Below are 22,788 nucleotides of genomic sequence, written 5' to 3' on the forward strand. Positions count from 1 at the left end.
AAATGTTATTTCACATTAATCATTGGAAGAGGAGCATATTTCAATGAGAATGGAATTCTAAGTCCATTGTTATTTTTTTTTTAGTAGTTTGGGAATATTATTTGACTATCTTCTGACTTCCATGGTAACACTTGAGAAGTCAACTGTTCTAACTGTGACAGTTTTATTTTAATCTCTTTTTACATTTGATCTACAGTTTCACTGTGATGTGTCTTCATGTGAAAAAAATATGTATAGTACCCCTATGTTCATAGCAGCATTGTTTTCAATCACTAAGATCTGGAAACAGCCCAAGTGTCCATCAATAGATGAGTGGATAAAAAAAGCTATAGTACATATATACAATGAATCATTATGCAGCAGTAAGAAAGAAAGATCTCTTATCCTTTGAGACAACATAGAGGGACCTCGAAAGTATTATGCCAAGTGAAGTAAGTCAATCAAAGAAAGACAAATACCAGATGATCTCACTTATTTTTGGAACATAATGAACAAAATAAGCTGATGAACAAAATAGACTCAGAGACATAGAAAGGAGTGTGGTTCAGACTGACAAACTTCAGAGGAGGGGAGCAGGACAAATGGATGAGATAAACAACATAACTTGTTAATATAAAAAAATATTCTAATGCTGAGAATTGGTATGCTGTAGAAAATGAACATTTGGTAAGGTAAATCTGCTATTTGTTTGTGAATGAGAGTGGCCCCACAGCTCACACATTTTTTTTAAATATATTTTTTCTTTATTTTCTTTATTGATTTTAGAGAGAGAGGAAGGGAGAGGGAGGGACCGATAGAAACATCGATTGGCTGCTTTCTGCATGCCCACCACTGGGGATTTGGCCCACAACCTGGGCATGTGTCCTGACTGGAAATTGAACCAGAGACCTCTTAGTGCATGGGTTGATGCTCAACCACTTAGCCACACTGGCCAGGCACTCATAAAATTCTTGAGAGGCGGTTGCTTATTCCATTTAGTTTGAGACCCATCATGCAGCTGGATTCGAGTAGTAAATGGCTTTTTAAAAAATATTTATCTTGCCTTGGCCAGTTTGGCTCAGCAGTTAGTGCGTCAGCCTCGGTCTAGAGACACCCGGGTCCAGTTTCTGCTAAGGGCATGTACTTCCGTTGCAGTTTGTCTAGCCCTGGTTGGGTTATGCGGGAGGCAGACACTAGCTGTGTCCCTTTCACGTCAATGTTTCTCTCTCTCTCTCTTCCTCTCTCTCCCTCCCACTCTATCTGAACAAAATATAGAAAAATGTCCTCGGGTGAGGATAAAAAAAATATTTATTTTTATTGTTGAAAGTATCACAGATGTCCCCCCATTTGCCCTCCCTTATCCACCCTGCCCTCCCCCAGGCCTTCACTGCATTATTGTCTGTGTCCATGGGCAGTGCATTTATGCATATAAGTTCTTTGTTTAATCTCTTCCAGTCCCCCCTCCCCTCTTACCTCTGAGAAACCTCAGTATGTTACGTGCTCCCATATCTCTAAATCTATTTTGTTTGTCCGTTTATTTTGTTCATTAGATTTCACATATAAGTGAGATCTTATGATACTTGTATTTCTCTGACTGGCTAGAACCTTTTATTCAAACATTGCTACAATTCACCCAATTTCTGAATTTCTTAAATTTTACTTGGTGGTACTAAGCTTTTTAAATGTGAAAGCAGATGAAACTTGGAAAATAAGCTAACCTTTTAGAGATTATATTTGACCTCACCTTTATGTTCTACTTACGTATGGATCACCTCTTCTGGGCCACAGTGATAGTGCTTTCAGGGTTTTCAGTGATAGTGCTGTGCTATTCAAATTCAGCTTTTAAGATTATTTTCAGAGAAACTAATTTCATGCCTTTCAAAAAAAGTATGTCCATTAGGAATCATTGTTGAATATAGTATACCTAAAAGCCAACAGAGCAAAAAGCGACACCTGAAGATTGCCATGATAGAAAATATTTATAATGAATAACTTTAGGGTAAAATAGGACATTATGAAGGGAGGATAAATTTCCATTTTCAGAATATGCCTGTCACATCTCTTTCAGAACAGATGGTTTCAGGCAAAAAAAGAAAAATCATTATGAATAAAGACTAGTCAAAAGCAAAGTCTGCATTTCAATACTTTCTATTGGGTGATACTAATTGTCATTTAGTCAACATACTTTTATTTACTTTTTAAATTCATGACAGTCACTGTGGTAGGTACTCAGAAATTATTTTTTTATGGGGAAGTGTTTCACCATTGTGAAGGCACAGTTTAACTAATTAAAAAGACAGATAAAATAGAGATTATGAAATCCTCAAAGGAACAGTGGAAAATTCCTATAATGGAAGGCTATTAGCTCCCTGATTAAAAGGACCTTTTGTCTAGTACAAAAAGGCAAACCCACTAAAGCAAACAATCCTAAAATGTAGGACTCTGGGGATAAAAAGAAGCTCCCAAAGAGAAAAATAAATAGGTAACATTCAACAGATCAAGAATCAAAATAGTTTCAAACTTCTTAATACCAGAAGCTAGAATGCACTGTTCAAGATTCTCAGGAAAAATTATTTTAATCTAAAATTTTATATGTAGCCAAACTATCAATCAGTTTATATTTTCACATGAAAAACCTCACAAAAATCACAGCTACTGAAGAATGTATTCTACCAAAATGAGAAATTAAGCCAATAACCTGATATTAAAGAAGCAGGTTATTCAATGCATGAGAAAGTGACAGAAAGATGAATGAAATTCCATTAATGTTAGCCAATGGAAGTTCCAGGATATTAGTTACTCAACAGAGCTGAAGTGCAAAGAAGTACAGATTAGCCTGGAAGAAGGAAGGCTCCAGAAAAACATGGATCCTACAGATTACTAGACTTGTTTAAGCATGTGAAAGACCAAAGAAAAAACCTAGATATAATTTTTTTAAATGTGACAAATTAAAAATATAGACAATTTTTAAGTTTAAGGAAAAAAATGCTGTATGTAAAAGGCTATATTACCAAGAATGCTATGCTCTTTATCTCAGTTACCATTTTAGCAAGACCCTGAACCTATTTCCCCAAATTTTGAGTTGGCAGTGCTCTGGGACCATTAAGTTATTATTAGGGTGAATATAACATTAATTGTTCAACTTTGGAAATATTTGAGAGTAAAAACAATAAAGAATTTTCATCCATAAAAGTAATTCGAAAATCATATTCTTGCAATAGAAATGTTTGTCATTTATAATAAACAAGTATTTAATAAATCACTGAAGTTAGTAAATATGCATTTTAAGAGAGTTTCTCAGTAAGGCTGCAAATGTGTATTTAGTTAAGCATAATGTTATAGCTTCAACAACTTGATTTCATTAACTAATAAATAACTCCTATCTTTCTAATTTTTTTTTTTAAGTTTCAAAACAACATTTATTCTGTTTGAAGACCAGAGAAACATCGACATGAAAGGGACACATCGAGTGGCTGCCACCCGCACGACCGACCAGGGCCGGGGACAAACTGCAACCGGGGACAAACTGCAACCGAGATACATGCCCTTAGCGGGAACCGAACCCGGGTCTCTCGGGACCGCAGGCCGACGCTCTAACTGCTGAGCCAAACCGGCCAGGGCCTATCTTCCTAATTTTTTATCAGTCCTTCTCTAGTCCTCAGCTAAGATGATTCATTAATTATATAAATTATGTGAAGAACCCTCTCTCCAACCCCAATATTCTCTCAAAATTTCCATTGTGCACAAGTAATATTATTAATATGTATATATATATGTGTGTGTGTGTGTATATATATATATATATATATATATATATATATCCCATTATCAGAGGGCCAAAATAAAATAATATTTCCTGGTTCAACAACATGAACAAAGCTATGTGACAATTCTTCAATATTAAAGATAAAATTTTTTTCAAGCAGCATTATGAATATATTCATAAGGGTTTGAATTGTGATTCTTTGACAAGGAATCAAGACTTTGCCATTCAAAGCTTTTCCCATAAAGGCTAACATGAACAGAGGATAGGTTATTACCTTAATCTTCACAGCATTTCCATTTGATATGCTTACATGTGATCATTTTGACATGTTTTATGTGACATATAAAGAAGACATAGTACAGAAAATTAACGGCTTCAAAGGTTTTCTACATTTCTTTAATGTGTATTATTATTTTGAGTGAATTTATTCAATTGAATTAACATGACTACTAAATAAAACCACAAACACAATCCTACTAATAAAAAAGCTTTGCCCAAACCTAAGTAGATAGTCACATTATTAGAAAACTGCTTGCCTGCAGAGAAACTTTTCCTTGGTTTAAGCATACTATTCTTTCATTCCTTTTTTAACATTTAGTTTTTACTATATTTTATTTATTTGTGTATGTATTTATTTATTTTTATTTATTTTTGTTACAGATGTTTCTCCTTTTTTCCCCATTGACACCCTCCTGCCCATCCTCCCCACCCCATCCTCAGCTTTGTTGACCATGTCCATCGGTTATGCGTACATGCATATAAGTTCTGTGGTTTATGTATTCCATTTCCCCCCAACCCCTCTTCTGAGGGCTGTCACTCTGTACCGTAACTTCCGTGTCTCTGGGTCTACCCTGTTCCTCAAACTGTTATGTTCATTATGTTCCACAAATAAGTGAGATCATGTGATATTTGTCTTTCTCTGCTAGGCTTGTTTCACTTAGAAAAATACTCTCTAGGTCCCTCCATGTAGTCTCAAAAAAATAAGAGATTGTTCTTTCTTACTGCTCCATAGTACTTCACTGTGTATATGTACCACAGCTTTTTTATCCATTCCTCTGCTGATGGACATTTGGGCTGTTTCCAGATCTTAGCTATTGTAAATAGTACTGCTATGAACATGGAGATACATATATTTTCTCTGATTGGTATTTCAGGATTCTTAGGGTATATTCCTAAAAGTGGCACCACTGGGTAAAATGGCAATTCAATTTTTAACTTTTTGAGGTAACATCATATTGTTTTCCATTGTGGCTGCAACAGTCTGCATTCCCACCAGCAGTGTATTAGATCCACTTTTCTCTACTCCCTCACCAACAGTTGTTCAAGACTTGTTGATGGTGGCCATTCTGACAGGTATGAAGTGATACCTCATTGTTGTTTTAATTTGCATCTCTCTGATGATTAGTGATGTTGAGAATTTCTTTATATGTCTCTAGCGATTTGTATGTCCTGTTTGGAAAGGTGTCTGTTTAGCTCCACTGCCCATTTTTAATCGGGCTCTTTGTCTTCCTTTTGTTGAGTTGTATGATCACTCTATATATTTTGGTAATTAACCCCTTATCTGATGTATCATTGGCAATTATGCTCTCTCATACAGTGGGTTCCCTTTTCATTATGATGGTTGTTTCTTTTGCTGTGCAGAAGCTTTTTAGTTTGATGTAGTCTCATGTGTTCATTTTTTTTTCTTTCTTTCTGATGCATTAGGAGATGCATCAGTGAAAATTCTGCTGCTTATGATGTCCAAAGTTTTGTTGCCCACATTTTCTTCTAAGATTACTATGGATTCACGAGTTACATTTAAGACTCTTATCCATTTTGAATTTATTCTTGTGCATGGTATAAGTGATGGTCTAGTTTAATTTTTTTTTTTTTTTGCATGTAGCTGTCCAATTTTCCCAACACCATTTATTAAAGAGGCCGTCATTACTTCATTGTATGCTCTTGCCTTCTTTGTCAAATATTAATTGAGCAAAATGTCTTGGGTCAATTTTCAGGTTCTCTGTTCTATTCCACTAGTCTGTATGCCTGTTTTTGTGCCAGTACCAGGCTGTTTTTATTACAGTAGCTTTGTAGTATAACATGATATTCAATATTGTGATCCCACCTATGTTGTCCTTCTTTTTCAAGATTACTGTGCCGCCCTGGCCAGTTTGGCTCAGTGGTTGGAGCAATGGTATGTGGACCAGAGAGTCCTGTGTTCGTTTCCCACTAGAGGCACATACAAAAAAATAATAATAAGATAACTGTGGCTATTTGGGGTCTTTTTTGGTTCCATATGAACGTTTGAAGTATTTGTTCTAGTTCTGTGAAGTATGTTCTTGGTATTTTGATGTGGATTGCATTGAATCTATAGATTGCTTTGGTAATATGGACATTTTAATGTTGATAATTATTCCAATCCATCAACAAGGTATGTGCTTCCACTTTTTCATATCTTTCTCTCTTTCTTTTTCAATGTCCTGTAGTTTTCTGCAAATAGATCCTTTACTTCTTTGGTTAAGTTTATTCCTAGGTATCTTGATTTTTTGCCATGTTGCTTAATGGGATCATTTTCTAGTTTCTCTTTCTGTGAGTTCATCGTTGGTGTAGAAGAATGCTGTCGATTTCTTGACGTTAATTTTGTATCCTGCTACATTGTCAAATTCATTTATTAAGTCTAGTAGATTTTTGATGGAGTCTTTAGGGTTTTCTATGTACAATATCATGTAATCTGCAAATAATGACAGTTTTATTTTATCCTTTTAAATTTGGATCCCTTTTATTTTTTCTTCATGTCTGATTTCTCTGGATAAAACTTCCAGTGCTATGTTAAATAAAAGAGGCAAAAGTGGGCATCCTTGTCTTGTTCTTGTTCTTCAGTGAAATGCTTTAATTTTTAGCCCATTGAGTATGATGTTGGCTGTATGTCTTTCATATATGGCCTTTATTATGTCAAGATATGATCCTTCTATTCCCACATTGCTGAGTGTTTTTATCAGAATTGGATCTGGATTTTGTTGAACGCTTTTTCAGCATCTATTGATATGATCATGTGGTTTTAGTCTTTCATTTTGTTTATGTGCTGTATCATATTTATTGATTTGTAAATATTGTACCAGTCTTACATCCCTGGGATGAATTTCACATGGTCATGGAGAATAATTTTTATGATGTATTGCTGGATCCGATTTGCTAGTATTTTGTTCAGGATTTTGGCATCTATGTTCATCAGGGATACTGGCCTGTAGTTTTCTTTATTTGTTGTGTCCTTTTCTGGTTTAGAAATTAGAATTATGCTGGCCTCATAAAACGAGTTTGGAAGTCTTCCTTCTTGAATTTTTAAAAATAGTTTGAGGAGAATTGGTGTTAGTTGTTCTTTGAACGTTCGGTAAAACTCCCCCATGAACTCATCCAGGCCTGGGCTTTTTTTGCTGGGAGAGTTTTGATTACATCTTCAATTGCCTTAGTTTTTGTTGGTCTGTTCAAGTTTTCTATTTCTTCCCGGTTCAGTTTTGGGAGACTGTGTGTTTCTGGAAATTTGTCCATTTTGGTTAGATTTTCCAATTTCTTGCTATATAATTGTTCATGATATTTGTTAATGATACTTTTGTTAATGATACTTTTTATTTCTGTGGTATAAGTTGTTACTTTTTATTTATTTTTGATTTTGTGTGTTTGGGTTCTCTCTCTTTGTTTCTTGGTGAGTTTAGCTAAGGTTCCATCAATATTGTTTATCTTTTCGAAAATCCAGCTCTTATTTTCATTGATCCTTTGAATTGATTTTTGGTCTATATGTCATTTATTTATGCTCTGATCTTTACTATTTCCTTCTTTCTACTTGCTCTGGGGTTTTCTTGTTTGCTTTCTAGTTCTTTAAGCTGTGCGGTTAGATGGTCTATTAGAAATTTTTCTTGTTTCTTTAGGTAGGCCTATAGTGCTATAAAAGTTCCTCTCAGAACTGTTTTTGCTGCACCCCAACGATTTTGTGTTGTTGTGTGTTTATTTCAATGCTTTCCAGGAAGTTTTTAATTTCTTCCTGAATCTCTATGATAACTCATTCATTGTTCAATACCATGCTATTTAGCCTTCATGTGTTGAAATGTCTTTGCATGTTCTTGTTGCAATTAATTTCTAGTTTCATGCTTTTGTTATCTGAGAAGATACTTGATATGATTTCAATATTCTTGAACTTGTAGAGACTTGCTTTGTGTCCTAAGATGTGGTTTATCTTTGAGAATGTCCCATGTGCACTGGAGAAAAATGTGTATTTTGTAGTTTGGGAGTGTAATTCTCTGCAGATATCTATTAAATTCATTTGGCCTAGTGCTCCATTTAGAGTTTATATTTCTTTGTTAATTTTTGGTCTAGAGGATCGATCCAGTGATATCAGCGGGGTGTGTACAGCCCCTGCCATGACTGTATTCCTGTCAATTTCTCCTTTGAAGTTTTCCAAAAAATTTCAATATATTTTGGTGCTCTTATATTGTGTGCATATATGTTTATCAAGATTATATTTTCCTGTTTGATAGATCCTTTCAATGTTATGCAATTATATTCTTTGTCGCTAGTTATGGCTTTCATTTTAAAATCTATTTTATCAGATATGTGTATTGCTAGCCCAACTTTTTCTTCATTTCTGTTTGCTTGGAAGATTTTTTTTCATCCCGTCACTTTCAACTTATGTGAGTTTTTTTTGTGGTGAGGTGAGTCTCTTGAAAACAACATATATATGAGTCATGCTTTTTTATCCAATCAACTCATCTGTGTCTTTTAATAGGAGCATTGAAACCATTCACATGTAAGGTAATTATTGATATGTACTTATTTATTGCCATTTTTGTTTAGTGTGGTTACATTTTTCTTTTCATTTCTTCTACTAATTACAGTAGTCTTTTTAATTTTTTCTTGCCGTGCTGATTTGGTACTAATGGATTCCCTTAGCCTTTTTTTTTGGTCTCTTTATTTGACCTTGTATTTTAAATGATACCCTTGCTGGGTAGAGTAGTCTTGGAATCAGATCCTTGTTTTTCATGACCTTGATTACTTCATGCCATTTTCTTCTAGCCTGTGGTTTTTTCTGTTGAGGAGACAGCGGATTGCTTTATAGAGGTTCCTTTGTAGGTAACTTGTTGCTCATCTTTTGCTGCCTTTAGGATTCTCTCTTTGTCTTTCATTTTTGGCATTTTAATTACTAAATGTCTTGGTGTGGGCCTATTTGGGTTCTTTTTACTTGGGGCTCTCTGTGCTTCTTGAACTTGAATGCCTCCTTCCTTCACCAAATTAGTGAAGTTTTCTTTTACTCTTTCTTCAAATATATCATCTAACCCTTGCTCATTTTCTTATTCTTTGGGCACTCCTATAATGCAAATATTATTACATTTTCAGTTGTCCCACAGTGCTCTTAAGCTGTCTTCCTGTTTTTAAATTGTTTTTTTCCTTTTGGTGTTCTGATTGGTTGATTTTTTTACCCTGTCTTTTTTTTTTTTTTTTTTTTTTTTATCCTCATTCGAGGACATTTTTTCATTTTTTGTACAGACAGAGTGGGAGGGAGAGAGAGAGAGGGAAACATCGGTGTGAAAGGGACACATCGAGTGGTTGCCACCCGCACGACCAACCAGGGCCGGGGACAAACTGCAACCGAGGTACATGCCCTTAGCGGGAACCGAACCCGGGTCTCTCCGGACTGCAGGCGGACGCTCTAACCGCTGAGCCAAACCGGCCAGGGCTACCCTGTCTTCTAATTCACTGATCCGGTCCTCAGCTTACTCTACTCTGCTATTTATTCCTTCCAATGTGTTCTTTATTTCTGCTATGTCTTCTTCATTTTTTCTTGGTAGTTTATTTATTTCCAATTGCTTGATTTTCAATGTTTCTTTGTCTTTACTCATGGTGTTGATGTCCTTACTCATGCTGTTGAGCTTCCTCAAGATCATAGCTCTCAATTCTACCTCTGATAACTTGCTTAACTGCATTTCATCAATCTCATCTTTGGTAGAGGTCTTTTAATTTTTCATTTAGGATTTGTTTCTTTGTTTCAGCATTGTGGCTATCTCAGTGGGTTTTGGAGCCTTCCAAATTTTACCTGTAGTTGATGGTTTGCTGCTGTTTGTGGCTCTCTCTACTGGGTTTGGATGAGCCTGGGAGAACCCATGTTAAACACCACTGTCAAGTCTTACTTTTCAGGGTAGGTTTGCAAGCCCAGGAATGGTTTAGTTATCCTCTAGCTTATTGCCTGGTGGCTATTAGTTTCAGTTACTTGAAGAGCCTTGGGTTCTTAGTTGAATAAAAAACTCCCGCCCTGGCCAGTTTGGCTCAGCAGTTGGAGCGTCAGCCTGTGGTCCAGAGAGACCCAGGTTAGGTTCCCACTAAGGGGACATACCTCGGTTGCAGTTTGTCCCTGGCCCTGGTTGGGTCATGTGGGTGGAAGCCACTCGATGTGTACCTTTCACATCGATGTTTCTCTTTCTCTCTCTCTCTCTTCCTCTCTCTCCCTCCCACTCTATCTGAACAAAAAATGGGAAAATGTCCTCGGGTGAAGATAAAAATAATAATAAAATAAAAACAAAACAAAAAACTTTCTCAGGCCTCCAGTGTAAGAGGATTTCCCAAGGGTGGGGCTGATCCGGGTTGGTAATGAGCCTCAATATGCATTTTAATGGACCACCTGGTTGACTCTCTGAGGGAGGGGCCGCTGCCTCTCCCCAGAGCCCTGGGAAGGAGTAAGATGGCCACCTTCTCATGTGGCCACAACTCTGCAAAAGGTCTGAGCGCCCTCCAAATCCTGAGTGTTCCCACACAGTTCCAGTCCATTTCATCCTCTCTCTGCCGATCCCAAGGTGAGTGGTTGTGGCTATTTTAGTGCTCTGTCCTGGCCCTCTGCACTGTGGAGGATCCTGGGAATTACAACCCCAAGGCACTGCTCACAGCTAAGCCCATTCCTGTCCGTAACCTCCCAGTCCCCCTCTCATGCCTCTGCAGACCTACCAGACTCAATTCAGTGTCCTTCGTTATACAGTCCTGACAAGCTGCTTTTTTATTCCTTTTTCCCTTTGTCTTTATTTTTGTTGTAATTCTAGTTTGGTCCTGGCAGATGGTCTGTGTAGCTTCCATTCATTCCATCACTATTTTTCCTATCTTCACTATATTTTATTTATTTGCATTATTTTTATGGAATGAGCTATAAAGAGGACACACACATTAATATTAGTGTTTTTGTTAGTTTACTTTTTAGAAGATCATGTAATGACTTGAGCAATGTAATATTGTCATTTGAGAAAATCCTATCCATGGTTGTTGTTTAACTAGTGCTTATATATTTAAAACTCTCTAAAACATTTCTACACAATCTTTAACAAATCTGGGAATAATACTTCCAAAACATTTTGTTTTTCTAGAATGAGGTGGGATAAATATAATATGGGTGATTCTCTTATTATACAAACACACATCTAGCCAAACTTGCTCATATCTAAGCATGCCAACCTATATCACTTAGCCATCAGAATCTTGGAAAAAAGAATATGCAAGCTTGAAGAGAAGCTGTTCAGGAGTATAAAGTAACAATAAATAAAATAAGTTGGTTCAACCACAATTCAAGTAGATATCAAGTTTATATTTTGAGGTTATAAGGTTTTCACAATTTAAGTTTGTTTGTGTATGTATACTCCTGTGTACATGTGACACTTTCTTGTGTAGTACAAAGTTTCTGAGAACTAATTTCGGTTCACGAGTTCTAATTTCAGTTCAGGTGGGATCAGTTGAGGCAGGGTCATTATTTCAAGCAATTAACAATTTCTTTATATAATCTCAGAGAGGCCTTGGGTATACAGGAGTACTAATCAATGTAGTGGGGTGGGAGGTAAAAATCCTGTTCTTTGTGTTTTGTAAGTTGTAACTCTTTTCTGCCTCTTAAAAGTAAACTTTTAAATAGGCATTTCACTTCTGTGAATGAAATCTGTTTACACGTAATTAATGTCTATTTGCAAAAAAATGGCTATACGTATTCAACTTCAATCTTAGAATATAAAACTGTAATTATATAGACAAAGCCTAAGTCACCTAAAAGAGAAAATAAGCTAGAGCTATCTATCCATTTGGCTACTTCAGTATGTCAAAGACAATTTGGAGTTTTAGCTAACTTTTGTAAACCCATCAGGCTAAAAAACCAATTAGAATCCAGGGAAACTGAATTGTGAGGATTGACAAGGTTCTCTTTCCAAAGATAAAAGGCCTTTCAAGGGGTTTTGTTCCCTGAACAAAGTCTAGTGGGCCTTGGCAAGGAAGTCTGTTAGATGCCTGTGTTGCAGTAACAGCACAGGGTCAGGAAGCAGGCAGATCTTTGAAAGAGTCTACAAAACAGTCCCAGGAGCAATCAATTAGCAATCAACCAACCAGCCTTTCCCAAACTGCTATTGTGTTTCAGTCTCTAATAGTTAAAAAGTGAGTGGAAATGTGGAAGTCAAAAATTGAATTTTTTTTATACTAACTTAAAATTCAGCTTTGGCAAGATTACTTAGAAATGGCCTATCCCTATTTTGCTCCAAGATATTCTTCCAGAACACACCCCATTTCCAGTGATTAGCCACATAGACCAAGCTGGTTTCATCAATATAAGAATTTTCAGTATAATTAGATTGTGATCCTAAACTTTGAAAGATTATGGTGATTCATACATTAATAGGTAATTAAAAATAAAATTTTATTTTTCAAAATGACACAAAACATGAATAGATAGTAAATTAAATATTTTATTTATTTTTCTAGATATCATTCTTCTATTTAGAAATTTTTTATTAGAAAATCTAACAGATTAGTCAAAGCTGAACTTCGCTGGTGTTCTAAATATGGGTTTAGTGTGAGTTTTTATTAACTGAATACTAGATCTTGGATACAATTTCTATTACCAATCAGAAACACCCTGCCAGGTGATTCTTCCAAATTGTGCTTACTAAAGTGCACGCCACAGACAAATTTTCAAAACTGATTCAACAATTGCGAGGCTCCTGAAATATTTTGGGAGCCCCCACAGTTTCTTGCCTATAAGAGTGGCTTCATAATTTTTTTCACGTAACTTTATTTTTAATTCTTGCAAATGTAATATTTGTTGGTGTGTAGTTGAGTGCCAAGAAAACATGTTCAGCCAAAATGGTCAGTGTAATATAGGTTTAGAATTTTAAAATTTCTCCATTTCTCTATATTTGTTTTTAATTTCTTAAACTTTATTAATGAACAAATTTGTTTTTCATAGGTGAACAGTAATCATATACTGCCTTTTTGTGATAGTTTAGCCTCTTCAAAAGACCAAATCTAACATTCATTAACAACTGGTCTCCAGATACCTTGCTATATTTTATTAAATTTGTTTTTATTTTCTCTTTATGTTAGCCCTATAAGGTTCATGTAATTATCATAATATTACAGGTGTGGAAACTGAGGCCTAGAGATATTACATAATTTGACTATGGCTAAGAAGTTATAGATACAAGACTGGAGCCTGAATAGGCAGACTCTGGAAACTTGTCACTTTTTAAAGCAGCATCCATAATGATTAATAGTTGTAGATCTGTAGCTGGACAACTTAGGTTTGAATCCCTTAATTTTAGTTTTTTCAGTTACTAGGTATGTGGCCATGAGGAAATATGTTAATTCTCAGGGCCACGAATTCTGTTTCCACACCTGTAATATGGAATAATAATGGTGCCTATCTCATAGAGTTGCTAAGAAAATTAGTGAGTTAAAATAAGTAATATTTTTTTTCTTTTTAAATCATTTATTTATTTTTCAATTACAGTTTATATATAATATTATATTAGTTTCAGGTGTGTACCCCAGTGATTAGACATTATATAATTTTCTAAGTGATCATCCTGATAAATCTTGTATACATCTAACACCATACATAGTTATTAGATTCTTGACTATATTCTCTATGTTGTACTTTACATCCCCATGACTATTCTGTTACTACCAATTTGTACTTCTTAATCCCTTCACCTTTTTCACTCATCTCCCAATCCCCCTCCCATCTGGCAACCATCAAAAAGTTTTCTATATCTATGAGTATATTTCTGTTCTGCTTGTTTATTGTTTTTCATTTTTTAAATTATTTTATTGTTGACAGTATTTGAGATATCACTCAGTACACTACTTTTTTCCCCTTTGCCCTCCTACACCAAGCACTCACTCCACACAGGCCTTCACCACACTACTATACATATCCATGGAATATGCATATATGTTCTTCAGGTAATCACTTCCCATCCCCTCCACCTATTTTCTCCTCTGAAATCTGTCATTCTGTTCCAAGCATCCATGCCTCTGGACTCTTTTTGTTCACCAGTTTATTTTGTTCATTAGATTCCGCATATAAGTGTGATTGTGTGATATGTGTCTTTCTGTAACTGACATTTCACTTAGCATAATAATATTCAGGTCCATCCATGCTGTCACAAAGTGTAAGAGCTCCTTTTTTATAGCTGCATAGTATTCCACTGTGTAAATATACCACAACTTTTTTATCTACTTATCTACTGAAGGTCACTTGGACTGTTTCCATATTTTAGTTATCATAAATAATACTGCTATAAACATAGGGGTGTATACATTCATTCTGACTGGTATTTTGAGATTCTTAGGACATATTCCCAGAAGTGGGATTGCTAGGTCAAATGGCAATTCCATTGTTATTTTTTTGAGGAAAGTCTATACTATTTTCTAGAGTGACTGCACTAGTCTGCATTCCCACCAGTAGTGTACTAGGGTTCCCTATTCTACACATCCATGCCAACAATTGTTTATTGATTTACGATGGTAACTATTCTGCCAGGTGTGAGGTGGTACCTCATTGTCATTTTAATTTGCATATCTCTTATGATTAGTGACACTGAACATATTTTTATATGTCTGTTGGCCATCTGTATGTCCACTTTGGAGAGATGACTCTTCATGTCCTTTGCACATTTTTAATTGGATTGTTTGCCTTCTTGATGTTGAGTTTCAGTGACTCACTTGAGCAATGTCTTGTGCACTGAAGTGTTGACAGTTCAATTCCTAGTCAGGGAATATACCTGGTATGTGGGTTTGCTCCTCAGTCAAGGCCCATACAGAAGGCAACTGATCAATATTTCTCTCTTGAGGGGGAGAAAAATAGTGGTAGAGTGAATGTAAGTTACACAGATGATCTCCCAGGACCAAACGGGAATTACAACTGAAATAAAGACAAATCTTTGGAAAAAAAAAGAAAGAAAGAAAAAAATAAAAGCAGCGGGACAGGACCATATAACCAGGGACACCAGTAGGATTTGTGGAGGCATAAGAGGGTGGGAGCCCACAGACAGCAGCAGTCTTAACTATGAGCAGTGCCCTCTGGGATAAATACTAAGAGGGCCAGAACAGAGCACTGGTTTGGCTACAGTCATTCACCTGAGACTCTGGCAAAGGGAAGGCAGACTGGACTGGAAATCTGTGGGAACACCTGGGATTTGGAGGTCACTCAGAGTTTTTCCTGAGTCATGGCCACAAAGGATGGTAGCCAGTTTGGTCCTTCCCAGAGCTTTGAGGAAAAGCAGCAGCCCCTCCAATGGAGATTCAGCCTTTCCCAGGTGAGGAAAATAAATGCAAATTGAGGCTCATTAACAACCAGCATATGTCCCACGCTCTGGAAATCCTCTTCTGCAGAACACCAGGGCTACATTCCAAGGCACTGAGTAACTGAGACTGCTAGCTTCTAGGCAAGGAGCTAGAGGATAAATGAACCATTCCTGGGCTTGCAAATCTACACAGAAAAGTAAAACTTGACGGTGGTGTTTAATGTGGGCCCTTCTAGGCTCATCCAAACCCAATGGAGGGACCCATAAACAGTAGAACACTAACACCTAAAAAGGAAAATTTGGCCGGTTTCAAAACCCACTGAGAGAGCCAAAATGGTGAAACAAAGAAAAAAATCCCAAATGAAAGAACAAGAGAACTCTATGGAAGATGAGATCAATAAAATGTAGTTAAGTAAATTATCAGAGGTAAATTTCAGAGCCATAATCTTGAGGAAGCTCCACAGCATGAGTAAGAACATCAGCACCATGAGTAAAGATACAGAAACACTGAAAACAAACCAAGTGGAAATGAAGAATGCCATAGCAGAACTAAAGAACACATTAAAAGGACTAACCAGCAGAGTAGAGAAAACTGAGGACAGGATCAGAGAATTAGAAGGCAGGTTAGAAAATAATCAACCAATCAGAAAACAAAAACAAAACAAAAAAACAACAATTAAAAAACAGGAAGATAGCTTAAGGAAACTGTGGAGCAATTGAAAATGTAATAACATTTGAATCATATGACTCCCCAAAAAGTAAGAAAATGGGCAAGTGTTAGACAATATATTTGAAAAAATACTGACAGAAAACTTTCCTAACTTGGTGAAGGAAGAAGGCATTCAGTTCAAGAAGCACAGAGAACCTCAAGGAAAAAGAACTGAAACAGGCCCACACCAAGACACATAGTAATCAAAATGCCAACAATTAAATACAAAGAGAGAATCGTAAAGGCAGCAAGATATAAGAAAAGGTTACCTACAAAGGAAACCCCAGAAGGCTCTCAGCTTACTTCTCAACAGAAACACGACAGGTCAGAAGGGAGTGTCATGAAGTAATGAAGGTCATGAAAAAAAAAGGGTCTCAATCCAAGACTACTCTATCCAGCAAGGTTATCATTCAAAATAGAAGGTCAAATAAAGAGCTTCCCAGACAAAAAAAAAAACAATGCTAAGGGAATATGTTAGCACTAAACCAGAACTGCAAGATAGGATAAAAGACTGCTGTAATTAGTAGAAGACATAAAAAGAAAAATATAACTACACTAAACAAAAATGGCAAAATAAAGAGAAAACATCAATAATCACCTTAAATGCAAATGGTTTCAATGCTCTGATAAAAAGACACAGAGTAGTAGCTGGCTGGATAAGAAAGCATGACTCACATATATGTTGTATAAAAGAGAACCACCTCACAACAAAATACTCACATAGGTTGAATGTGAAGGAATGGAAAAAAAATCTTTCAGGCAAATAGAAAAAAAAAAAGCTGGGGTAGCAATACTCATATCTGATAAATTAGATTTTAAAATGAAGGACATAACTACAGACAAAAAAGGCCACTACATAATATTAAAAAGATTTATGCAACAGGAAGATATAACCTTGGTAAACATATATGGACCCAATATAGGAGAACCAAAATATATTAAAAGTTTTCTGGAAGACATCAAAGGAGAAATCAACAGCAATACAGTGATAGCAGGGAACTTCAGGACACCGCTGACATCACTGGATAGATCCTCTAGACAATAAAAAAACAAACAAACAAAAAAAAAAAACAAGGAAACACAGACTATAAATGAGGTGCTAGAACAAATGGATTTCATAGATATCTATAGAGAATTACACCCCAAAACTTCAGAATTCACATTGTTCCCAAGTGCACATGGGATATTCTCAAAGATAGACCATATATTAGGGTACAAACTAAGTCTCTACAAGTTCAAGAAGACTGAAATCACATCAAGGTCTTCTCATATCACAATGGCATGAAACTAGAAATCAGTTGCAACAAGAACATGCAAAGACATTTGAAAACATGGAAGCTAAATAGCCTATTATTGAACAATGAATATGTTACCATGGAGATCAAGGAAAAAATGAAAAACTTCCTGGAAACCACTGAAAATGAATACACTACAACACAAAATCTATGGGATGCAGCAAAAACAGTCCTGATACAGAAGTTTATAGGACTACAGGCCTACCTCAAGAAACAAGAAAAATTTCAATAAACTATCTAACCTCACATCTTAAAGAACTAGAAACAAAAGAAGGAAATAAACAAAAAACCCAGAGCAAGGAGAAGGAATAAAATAGTAAAGATCAGAGGAGAAATAAATCACATAGAGAACAACAACAACAAAAAATTCAAAGAATCAATGAAAAAAAGAACTGGTTTGTTGAAAAGATAAACAAGATCGATGAACCCTTAGCTAGACTCACCAAGAAACAAAGAGAGAGAACTCAAATACACAAAATCAGAAATGAAAGAGGAGAAATAGTAACTGACAGAAATACAACAAAAATACAAAGGTTTGTTAAAATATATTATGAACAATTATACAGCAACTAATTCGACATTCTAAGCAAAATGGACAAATTTATAGAAACACGTAGTCCCCCAAAACTAAACTGGGAAGAGATAAAAAACGTAAGCAGACCAATAACAACTAAAGAAATTGAAGATGTAATCAAGACTCTCCCGGCAAACAAAGTCCAGGCCTGAATGACTTCACGGGTGGGATTTACCAAACATTCAAAAAAGAACTAAGACCCATTCTCCTCAAATTATTTCAAAAAATTCAACAAGGAAGACTTCCAAACTCGTTTTATGAGGCCAGCATAATTCTAATTCCAAAACCAGAAAAAGACAATACAAAGAAAGAAAATTACAGGCCAATATCCCTAATGAACATAGATGCCAAAATCCTGAACAAAATACTAGCAAACTGAATCCAGCAATACATCAAGAAAATTATTCACCATGATCAAGTGGGATTCATCCCAGGGATGCAAGTCTGGTACAACATTTGCAAATCAATAACAGTGATAGACCACATAAACAAAATGAAAGATACAAATCATATGAACATATCAATAGATGCTGAAAAAGGATTTGATAAAATCCAGCACCTATTTCTGATAAAAATGCTCAGCAATCTGGGAATAGAGGGATCATATCTTAACATAATAAAGACCATATATGAAAGACCTACAGCCAAAATCATACACAATGAACTAAAACTAAAATCATTTTTTAAAGAACTGGAACAAGGCAAGAATGCCCACTTTCACCACTCTTATTTAACATGGTACTGGATGTCTTAGCCATAGCTATCAGACATGAAAAAAAATAAATAAAAGGGATCCAAATTGGAAAGGAGAAAGTGAAACTGTCATTATTCACAGATGACATGATATTATACATAGATAACCCCAAAGACTCCATCAAAAACCTACTAGACTTAATAAATGAATTTGGTAACATAACAGGATACAAAATTCATGCAAAAAAATTGATGACATTTTTATACACCAAAGATGAACTCACAGAAAGGGAATGTAAGAAAACAATTCCATTTACAATCACAGCAAAAAATATTAAGATACCTAGGAATAAACTTAACCAAAGAAATAGAGGACCTATTCACAGAAAACTACAGAACATTGAAGAAAAAAATAGAGAAATATATAAAAAAGTGGAAGCATGTACCCTGTTCATGGATTGGAAGAATTAACATCATTAAAATATCCATACTACCCAAAGCAATCTATAGATTTAATACAAATCCCATCAAAATACCAATGACATACTTCACAGAACTAGAACAAATAGTTCAAAAGTTCATATGGAACCAAAAAAGACCGAAACAGCCACAACAATCTTGAAAAAGAAGGACAAAGTAGGCAAGATAACAATACCAGATATCAGATTATACTACAAAGCCACTGTAATCAAAAGAGCCTGATACTGGCACAAGAACAGGCATATAGATCAATGGAATAGAACAAAGATTCCAGTAATGGACACAAATCATTATGCTCAATTAATATTTGACAAAGTTGGCAACAGCATACAATGGAGTCAAGATAGCCTCTTTAATAAATGGTATTGAGAAAATTGGACAGCAACATGCAAGAAAATGAAACTAGACCATAACCTTACACACTACACAAGAATAAACTCAAAATAGATAAAATACTTAAATGTGACTCATGAATCCAGAAAAATTCTAGAAGAAAATGTAGGCAACAAAATTTCAGACATCATACGCAGCAGAATTTTCACTGATACATCACCTAAGGCAACAGAAACAAAGGAGAAAATGAACACATGAGACTACATCAAACTCAAAAACTTCTGCACAGCAAAAGAAACAACCACCAAAATGGAAAGGCAACCCACTCTATAGGAGAGCAAAATTTCCAATGATACATCAGATAATGGATTGATTTCCAAAATATAAAGAGTGCTCATGCAACTCAACAAAAGGAAGACAAAGAACCAAATTAAAAAATGGGCAGAGGAACTAAAAAACACCTCTCCAAACATGACATACAAATGGCTAAAAGACATAGGAATAATTGCTCAATATTACTAATCATCGGAGAAATGAAAACTAAAACAACAATGAGGTATCACCTCACACCTGTCAGAATGACCGCCATCAACAAATCATCAAACAACAAGTATTAGCGAGGGTGTAGAGAAAATGGGACTCTAGGATACTGCTGTTGTTAATGCAGACTGGTGCTGCCACTATGGAAAACAATATGGCGTTACTTATCTCAAATAATTAAAAATTGAATTTCCGTTAGATCCAGTGATCCTACTTCTAGGAATATACCCTAAGAAGCCTGAAACATCAATCAGAAAGAATATATGTCCCCCATGTTCATAGCAGCACTATTTACAAATTCCCATCAGTAGACGAATGGATAAAAACGCTGTGGGACATATACACAATGGAGTACTATGCAGCTGTAAGTAGGAAAGAGCTCTTATCCTTTTGATGACATGAAGGGATCTGGAATGTATTATCTTAAGTGAAACAAGCCAAACAGAAAGACAAGTATCATATGATCTCACTTATTTGTGGAATATATGAACATAACAGTCTGATGAAGAATGCAGTCCCAGGGATGTGGAAGTTGGGTACAAACTGAAAATCCCTAGAAGACGTGTTAGGGGGGCAAGAGATAAACCACAGAACTTATATGCATCTGTGCATGACCAATGGACATGGACAACAAAGCTGGGGACTGGGTGGGGAGGGAGGGGAAGGAGGATTTCAGTGAGGAAAAAAGAAGAAATTTCTGTAACAATAATAAATAAATAAATAAATAAATAAATAAATAAATAAATAATTGATATGACAAAAAATAAAAATATATATATATTTCTCTCTTACATTGATTTTTTTCCTCTTTTTTTCCTTTTTCTCTCTCTGAGTATGTCCTTGGGTGAGGAGAAAACAAAACAAAATAAAAACAAAACAGAAAATGCTTATTTTATCTTTTAGATTCAGTTGTTCATAGATATATATTTAGTGCTCTTTATTGTTCATATTTTTTAGTCTTTATGTTTTCTTCTTTTAAAAGAAGACCCTTTAACATTTCATAGCATACTGGTTTGGTGGTGATGAACCCCGTTAGCTTTTTCTTGTCTGGGAAGATCTTTATCTGTTCTTCAATTGTAAATGACAGCTTTGCTGGGTAGAATAATCTTCGTTGTAGATCCTTGCTTTTCATCACTTTGAATATTTTTTGCCAGTCACTTTAGGCCTGCAAAGTTTCTGTTGAGAATTCATCTCACATTCTTATGGTAGTTTCCTGGTAGGTAACTAACTGCTTTTCTTTTGCTGCTTTTATGATTCTCTCTTTGTCTTTAACCTTTTGCATTTTGATAATGATATGTCTTGGTGTGAGCTGCTTTGGGTTCATCTTCTTTGAAAGTCTCTGAGCTTCATTGACTGGTATATCTGTTTCCTTCACCAGATTAAGGAAGTTTTCTGTCATTTTTTTTTTTTTTTTCAAATTGATTTTCAATTACTTGCTTTTTCTCAGAGATTCCCTACACTATCTTCATTTTTTTTTTTTTTTTTGTATTTTTTTTTTTTTCTTTCTGCTGGTCTGGTTAGGTGTTTTTTTGCTTCCTTACATTTCAATTCACTGATTTGATTCTTGGCTTCATCTACTCTACTGTTGATTTTCTGTATTTACTCTTCATTTCCATTAGTGTATCCTTCATTTCTGACTGGTTTTTGTTGTTGTTGTTGTTGTTGTTGTTGTTGTTGTTGTTTCCATGTCCTTTTTTATGCCATTTAAGTTCTCCCTAAGTTCATTGAAATTCACGCAAGGTTCTTTGAGACCCTTATAACCATTGTTTTTAACTCTGTATCTGGTAGTTTGCTTGCATCTATGTTGTTTAGTTATTTTACTGAATATTTCTCCCATTCTTTTATTTGGGGCCTCTTTCTTTATTGCCACATTTTGACTCATCCCTTGGTTAGTTTCTATGTATTTAGGTGGATCTGCTATGTCTCCCAGACTTGGTAGAGTGGTCTTGTGTAATAGGTGTCCTGTAGAGCACAGTGGCACAGCCTTGCCAGTCACCCAAGCTGAGTGCTCCAAGTGTGCCTCTGTGTGGACCTTGTGCACTGTCCTGTTGTAATTTGGCCTTGATTGCTGTTGGCATCACAGGGAAGGACTGACCTTCAGGCCAATCAGCTTTGAAGACCAGCTGCAAATACAGTGAAGGAGCTGCTTTGCAGGAGGTGACCCTATGTAACAGAACTTGCTTCAGTGGGGCTTTGGTGCTCACCACGTCTTCCTCTTAAGTGTGTTGCTCAGGGAGGTGGTAGGGTCATAATCTGGCATGGTCTGAAGCTGTCCACCAGGTGCACTGGCTCTGAGGCCTGCCAGATGCTACAAGGTCAGCCACTGCTCTTACCCTCTCTGGGGCCACCCAGCACAAGCTACAGAGTGATCTGCAGACAACTACTATTTTTACTGGACTTGGAGGTGCCCAGTTGAGGCCAAGCGGCAGACCAAGGCCAATTGTTGCTAGTTCCAGGCTTGGGACTACTTATTGAGAAGTAGGAGTATGCTGAGGCCAGATGATGCTTGTTTGAGATTTCAGGAAAGTCAAACATGAGGCAAGAGAGGTCAGTTCTATAGAAAGGCTACTAGAAATGGCTTGGCTGGGCCTGAAATTTGGGTGGGATGAACAGTGTTATCAAGGTCGATGGATGGAACCTCAGATATGGTACCTGCCTGCTGGTTCTGTCAGTGGGGGAGGGGTTTTAGAAAAGGAAAAATGGCCACTGTCAGCACTTTTATCTGACAGAAAACTGCCCCTCTACAGCTCTCACCCTGATACTGGACAATTCAGTTTCTCCCCACATGTCTCTCAGGCTTTTCAAGCTCCTGCCACAGTGCTGAAACTCAGAGAGAGTGAGTCTGAGTAAGT

The sequence above is a fragment of the Molossus molossus genome, unplaced genomic scaffold (assembly GCF_014108415.1).
Source record: "Molossus molossus isolate mMolMol1 unplaced genomic scaffold, mMolMol1.p scaffold_m16_p_2, whole genome shotgun sequence".
Lineage (NCBI taxonomy): Eukaryota > Metazoa > Chordata > Mammalia > Chiroptera > Molossidae > Molossus > Molossus molossus.